This window comes from Anopheles aquasalis, chromosome 3, assembly GCF_943734665.1.
Source record: "Anopheles aquasalis chromosome 3, idAnoAquaMG_Q_19, whole genome shotgun sequence".
Taxonomy (NCBI): Eukaryota; Metazoa; Arthropoda; class Insecta; order Diptera; family Culicidae; genus Anopheles; species Anopheles aquasalis.
This window is the reverse complement of record NC_064878.1, coordinates 65,506,049-65,513,548: the sequence shown is the minus strand read 5'-3', so window position 1 is coordinate 65,513,548 and position 7,500 is coordinate 65,506,049. Positions and strand designations below refer to the sequence as shown.

General features: G+C 48.1%; 1 protein-coding gene across 1 annotated transcript in view; it reads right to left on the bottom strand.

The window, feature by feature from the left end:
• Positions 1-7,500, bottom strand: part of LOC126578039 (breast cancer anti-estrogen resistance protein 1) — a 95,352-nt gene that overhangs the window by 61,960 nt on the left and 25,892 nt on the right. The gene's annotated exons all lie outside the window — the stretch shown is intronic.

Below are 7,500 nucleotides of genomic sequence, written 5' to 3'. Positions count from 1 at the left end.
CGCGGTTGCTTGTGTTCATCTGGTGAGTTTGGAGAGGAAACGAATACGAGAATCCTCACTATGAAGCCGGTTCGCTTGAAAAGCCGGTTCCTCACTTGTTCACTCGTTGGTGTCTATTGTTTTACGCCTCTGAAGGTCGTCGTTGCCGCCGGTTAGAGGCCGGTACAGTGTGAGGTAATGAAATAAAAATAGATTCACCACTTCTTATCTTACCACGCACTGTGTTTTGATTGATAAAACCCAAGATTCAGGTAATTGACCGGAGCTGTGCGTGGCAAAGTGCATTATATGAGTCACGTAAATGATGCCGTTCGTTGCGTTTTAAAAATATGCCTGCCCTGGCCGATACCCCGGTACCGAAGCGAACTCTGTTTGCCATTTTCTCATGAGTGGTTCGCTTAATGATCGACTCGTAAAATGTCCAGACAGGCCCCGCAGGCTAAAGGGATCTGTGTTTGTTTTGCTTTGCCCATTCGCCCTCTCTTGAAACACCCGCCGGCCTGTGTCTTGTGAAGAGAGAGGGATACCAGGCACCGCATGTTCCTTTAGCAAAAAATATGCAAATTTTTATGATCGAACGTCAGTTTGTGAGCCAGCACTGCTGCAACATCGTCCTTCTCTCACTAGTGAAGGCACCAATGGAGCTACAGTGCCACTTCCAGAGATTTTTTGGGAACGACTATTGGGAACAACGGCCCGTTCCTTAATGGCTCGAATAGTTTTCCGACATTTTATGACCCAACACAGCAGGGCACCCTACCGGTCAAAACCAAGGGGCACCCATCCAAGGCAAGAAGGTTAAGTGGCGAACCAAAATCCAACTTTATTGCCAAGACGAGGATTGAAAGCATAAATTATTCAATGGCAGTTTTCAATTACCTTCACTCCGCAGATTGAGTCGTCCGTACCGAGAGCATCGCCGTTCCGGAACTGACCTCTCCTAGAGGTTCTTTGTTGGTCATAAACCATAAACCGGCCTGGAGGGGTTAGTTGGTCACCAAAAGGCACACAATCGACCTTACGGCAACGCTGGTCCACCCAAACAAGGCACAGGGCGGGCAGTGTTTGTGCCGAAATCTTTATAATCTTCAAAGTATGTTGGCCGGAACTTGGATGGCACGTTTCCGGCCTATTTTGAGGTACTCCTACTTCGGTAAAGTTGGAAAGTTTGAATGACCTGTGGAGAACGCTTCTCGAGAGGTCATAGACGACGTGAAGAAGAGAAGTTTGCTTTCTCCCTTTCATCCTTAATAATTCTTTCACCGTTCTCCCTTTTCGGCGATTGTTACAAACACAAAAAAGCGGAAAGAGGCCACAAGGAAAGAAGACCAGTTTCTGGCAACATTGGCTGACTGTGTGGAGAATATAAACAACCGGCTCTTCTCATCATTTAGCACTCTCTCGATTGCGTTTGTTTACTCCTCGAGCCCAACAATCCCGAGTACTGTTTGGTTGACGCGAACCACGCAATCGCAACACGTTGCGAAGAAGACTTTTTCGTGGCCAAACCATGGACCTTCAGCATTGACCTTCTGTGCACTGTAACAGCAAGGCGGATTTGCCACGAACAAAGCCCCCGTAGGACGCAGAGAGGACTGCATTGTACAGTTATTAATGTAATTACATACATGTGCGTGAGCTCACGGAAGCGCGAATAATGAACAAGAACTTTCACATGCAACAGGACGGCGCTTAACGAGCTGTGGCCAGGTAGGTTTGCGTGGCAAGGAATATTTCGAAAAAAAAAGCAAGTGTGGTCGCACTTTCCGAAAAAAAGAGGGAAATGGTGAGAGAATTGAGTCACACGGTTGTCGCATAAAAAAAACTCTACGATCAGTGATACGATGGCCGCATCGAATTACGTGTCCGCGCCATTCAAGTGTAAGGTAGCCAGACGACACAGTGTGACCTTTCCCTGGCCCCCTGGGTCTCTTGGCCGTTTTTACACACTGGTTCCCGTTTCGCTTGAACCTACATTAACACGATGTTCGTTGTCAACCGTACCGAAGCCCCCCACACGCCTCTTTGGCTAACGGTGAACGTGGTGTTCCACTTTTATGTGCTAATGAATTTGTACTTTGTCCACGTTGCTCGTGTGCGTCTTTGGGGTTGAACTTTCAATTCACCATTCACAGGCCAAGCGAAAGCAATTGCTTCCTTATGGCATCTCAGTTCCATTACTATTTTTCTAATTTAGCAAAACCACAAACCAAAGTAAAAGGCAGAATAAGTGCTGCGCCGGTCAAACTGATTGTTGTACGCGATCCCTCGCATGAAGTGCATGCTCGCGGAATTTATTCTAGAAACAATTGCCTGACCACATCGGGCGCAATTGAATGATTTATTGCTGTCGTCCACTGGATGCTCGGGCACGTTCCTTGGTGCAAAACAATTAAACGCCTCGAACAGCACTTTTGAACTCCGGGTACGGGTCGGACTGGACCACTTTGCCATCCCGAGAAACACAATCTGATGAGCAAACGCCACTCGGAGGGAGTTGACCACCAACCACCATCCAAGATTGTATCGAAAGAGAGAGAAAGAGAGAGAGAGAGCGCGCGAGTGCAAAAGAGCTTTATTCTAGTACCAATTGGCATCCTCGGATCGCGGGTTCTTGGCATGTCCCCACAAGACACCGAATTCCAGCTGCGAGTTGGATGCTGCGAGGCCCCAAAAGATTTGCCGTTTCTGATTAACGCGGATGAGTTATGGAGTCGTGTCACTTTACGCACGTTTGCAGACCACAGATAAAGATGCATTCGCCTCTTTTTCATTTCCGTTACCTCGAGCTATTTGGTGTAATCTCGATCTCGGAGTCCTTTCAAGCGATTTCGCAGCAGAATGGAGCAGAATTATTGTTAATCATGCACACAGCAGTGCAGAATGCACAATTTACTTCTCAAACTAGAGGGTTCTGGTTGTGAAATTAAGTTATAACTAATGTCGGGAATGTTGTAATGGAAAGAACAATGAGAGTGATTCTTGCATGGGAAAGCAACTTCCTGGTGGATCCAGTTATTGTGCAACCGAGGTTCTCAGACAGCCCAAAGAGACATAAAAACCTGCCACGGTTCGTTGCGCTTCGTTTGCTGCTGCAGACGGCTTCAATTTCCGTCCATTTTCATCACCATGTTGTAGTATTTTTAAATCACTTGAGAGCCCTGGTGTAGGAATGTTTGCAGTATCAAACGTTACTACTTATGTTTGTTCAATATGTGCAAAATACTATCAATTTTTCATAACAAATTGAACTCGCTCATTGAAAATCAGAATCACGAACAAATCATAAAAGCGGATACATCCACAAACTGTAAGCGAGTTGCCTTTTGTTTATGCTATCGCAAGACCATTCATAACCACACGAAAGACATAGAAATAAGTGCAGCGTGCAATTAAAAACATGCAACATGTGGACGCCACACTGCTCTCTTGCGCATTTTCTTAGAATTGCATTTGAGAAGACGATGCTCGAAGGTACCAAACAACACAAAAAGAAGCTGGATATTTTCGCAGAATTTCTTTCCCTGTGAGTAAACACCCTTCTTTGTGTTTACCCTTACAGAACGAAGCAGAAGTACACACTTGGCGGAAGTGTTGAGCGAAGCTGTTGTTCCACATTTAACTTTGCTCCGAAGACATGCTCCCTTCCCTGACGAAAGAAACTCTTCGCGAAGGAAGGCAGCGAGAGAAAAAAAAGATTATTAAAACTTGAAACCAGCAAATGGAAAAAGCTGATTGCCATCATATTTCTCTTCGCCGGTCCGTCCTCTCTTGAAATCCCTTTAACAATGTAGCCAACATACGTAACAGAATGGTAAGCAGCTTCGCAGCAGCAGCTCTGGCTTCCCGGTTACCTCCTGCCGGATTCAATTGCTCTGCGCTCGTTCGCTCGCTCCCTAAACTCATTAGCTGGGGAGGGTGGAGCTGACCCCATGATTACCACTCTAATCCCTTTTGGACACGGCCAAAACCGCCAATCGCCATGGCACAACACGTGCTTTCGGTAACCATTCCATGATTACATCGCGCCTAACGCCGGCGGGCAGAAAAAGGGTTTTCGATATTGAGTGTTACAACACATCCGTCGTGTTAGACCGTGTCCATCATCATCATCACCTCATGCCACCTGCACCTAAACCGAGAGAGCGTTCGGTGGCAGCTCTCTAATGAGCAATGGTCCTCTGGTCTGTCTGTCTGATCTGATCTGATGAAGCGACCCACTGCATCCGAACAATGCGCAATGTTACATGAGCAAATCATAACGAGCGACCCCCACCTGAACTGGCGCTGAACTAGCGAAAAGAAAGTAAAATGATAAACTGTCAATTCCAACGGATGTCCTCCCGAGGGCTGGTCGACGAGATGGCTTACAATAAATGTGAAAGAGGCGGCATATCCCTGATGCCATTCAGGTGACACCTTCCGGGGTGCAGCCACTGCACCCGGGGGTCCGGGGAACCACCAGGCAAACCGCAACACCAACCACGACCATTCATCAACCTCATCCTCTTTCGGCTCGTAATGAATCGAAGGTAAACGGTTTGGTGGCGTGGCAGAAGAAGGAGCGCGCAAATGTAACCTAATTGTGCACGTTGATGAATTGCAATAATGATGCGCCGGGGTTCAGAAGCTTTCACGCCGTAGTCTACTGGATATGCTACATCACCCCTTTTGAGCATACGAGCATGATGCAATTACTTGCACACGATGTTCACTTCCACTTCAGTAGCTCCGATGACGATTCAAAAACCGTCAGACCGCGTTCAGTGGGACAGCTTAGTGGCTTGGTATACGTCCTGGTTGTGCAAGGATGGACCTCGCTGGTAGCCATATTCGTCTTCATCTGTGTCGAGTAATTCTTCACAAATCGCCATAATACCGGCCATCCCCCTTTCCGCAACTCACTGCGCTAGCGGAGATATTTGCCAGCATTTAGCAGGTTCACCGAAGAGAACCGTGGAAACGGAGAAGGAGCATTCCCCATGCAGTGATTGATTACAAGCCGCGGACGTCATGGATACAACTGGGCCACTCGGGCTGGCGGACATTAAACCGATATTAGAAACCGGGCGCCGTCATCCACAAAACAGGAAACTTAACGCCGGCTGAGAGCTTCTTGTGGCAAGTTTCCTGTCGGTCTCCAGTCGTGACATGATCCTGATTCTTATCAGATTTATTGGAGCAGTTTTTTCTTTTGGCCTGACTTTGCTTTTCCATCCATCAACCCCGGGCCCGCTTTGCTCCGGGAGCGGCAATTAGAAGTCGGTCAAAAATGGAACAATCATGTCCACGGATGGAATGGAGCGTGAATTTCAAGCGAAGCGAAGAACCCTCAACCGAACGTTTTTTTTTACAGTAAAATTCCTCCAGCAGGAAGCCGGTTCCCACCGGGGTGGACTGGATTATTCTGGCTGGCGCTTCGCCAAAAACCTTCCCGAACTAATCGATAGGCGTGTGCGATGATAGATGGGAAACGTTTTAATCGTGAAGTGTTGCATTTCGGTCTTCAGTATTGGCCAAATTGTGGAGGGGGACTGGGAGACCGGATCAGTCAGCGATATTTTCTTAATATCCCTATCGCAGATCGTGCACACGCGGCTAAACTCGTATTCTTGGGCAACATGGATCCACGGGCGCTTAAAATGGGCATTAATTCATCAATCTATCATCCGTGGCCGATGTGGCAGCTTGGTGGAACCGGATTGCGAGTGATTATAGTTTTTAAAACAGCTCTCGCTCACCGTTTGCATTGCACCACCAGCCCCAGTGATCGATCCCTGGAGTTTATGGTGCAGATACATCAATTTCGCGACTTCCACGATCCTTTCCGTTGATGAGTGCAGCAAAAATGTTTGTCCGATGAGTTTGGGCGCCATTTTCACCTAACAGAAGGTCCGCGAGCATGTGTGTGCGCGCGCGATCCATCTTACCCGATTCCCACCACTTTTCGACATTAAATGCCATTTTGAAGGTCTTCGGTGTTGATATTTTGTTCGCTTTTGCTTCACGTCCGCCGCACGATTAACCTCATTTACTGCTTCCAGCGTCCTTACACCTTTTTCTTCATTAAAATCGTTAAATGAAACCGATCAACCTGCGCGGGCCCCTGGCGGGCGTCGCGTGATCTCGTGGGCCACCGTTGCCACCGTTACCACCGCTGAATCTCCTCTGGCTCTCTGCGGCGTCACAACATCTATCTTTCGCTCGTGGTGGTTGTTGTTTGCAGAAAACCTTGGCAAGGCGATACTACTGTGAGTAGGCTTTGGCGGCGGTTTATCTTTACAGCACACCATCACCAGTCAGCAACAAGCAGAGGGCTGCGCCGAAAAAGCTGCATCGGGATCGAATTTTATTGGCAGCTGTAATTGCAACTTCTGTTCGGTTGAGCTAAATGTCAAATGAATTAGCGGTTTTTTGCTACGCCGTCATTCACGCGCTGCACTCCTTTCGCCAGCCTGCCATGCAGCGCTGAGTGCGCAGTTATTTATGATTTGTTTGCGTTTCAAAAATCGAGTAAAAAAAGCATAGATTCGAAGGACACATCCACACCGCCAGGGTCTAGTGGGCTATGAAATGCGAGCCCTACTGTCCATCGATTGGACAAAACGAGATAAAAGAGCGATATCCTTGGTGCGATTGTGTAAGATTCTGTGGGCAAACGTTAATGATTGATTTTAAAAATAACTATTGATCTGAACCAACGAGTCTGCAAACAGTTGATTTACCTCATTTACTGTGAACCACAATTCTGGATTGCTTGCTTCTTTGTGGCATCACAGGAAACAAGACACAAACATTAAACATGATAAAATGTAATCAGCATTCGCAGTGCAGCAAACATATAAATGCTCCCAACGAAGCCAACGAAGGAAAGCGCAAAGTGGCGGCTAATTTGCCGGCCAAGCAAAGGGGCGGCACCGTCCACTTTCCGGCCCCTGATAATTGTTGCCCGACCGACTTACGGCGCACGCCTTTAACTGTCACCTTCCAAGACACTTCCGCCGGTATTTAAGCGAGTTCAATCGCCATCAAATAGTATGCCGCCGCCGGAGCGCTAAAGATTAGACCTAAACCGGCCTCAAACCGACCGTGCATCCGTGTGCAACGTCTTCTCGCGGTACACGACTGCTGCGTTGCTGCTGCTATCGACGCCACACAATGCAATCCCCACTTTGGACTAGAGCCCGTTCCTTCCCTGGCTCTTCTTGGCCAGATGCAAGACTCGTGCCGTGTCGTGTTGTGGCCGCAAATGGAAATGTGGCCGCTGTGTATTGTGGTTACGCGGCGTTGCGATCCGAGATCAACAAACCGACCTAAGTACCGCGATTCGTGCCTTTGTTTTTGTTTGCGCAAAAGGAGGTTAAAAATGCACGGTAATGCACCCATCACCGTCACCACCACCACCACCACCACCATGACGGTGGCTTGACCCAGGAGAGCGCACTGACACCGAAAAGGTCAGCCACCGTCGAAGGAGCTGACTGGACCGTGCTCGAGTCG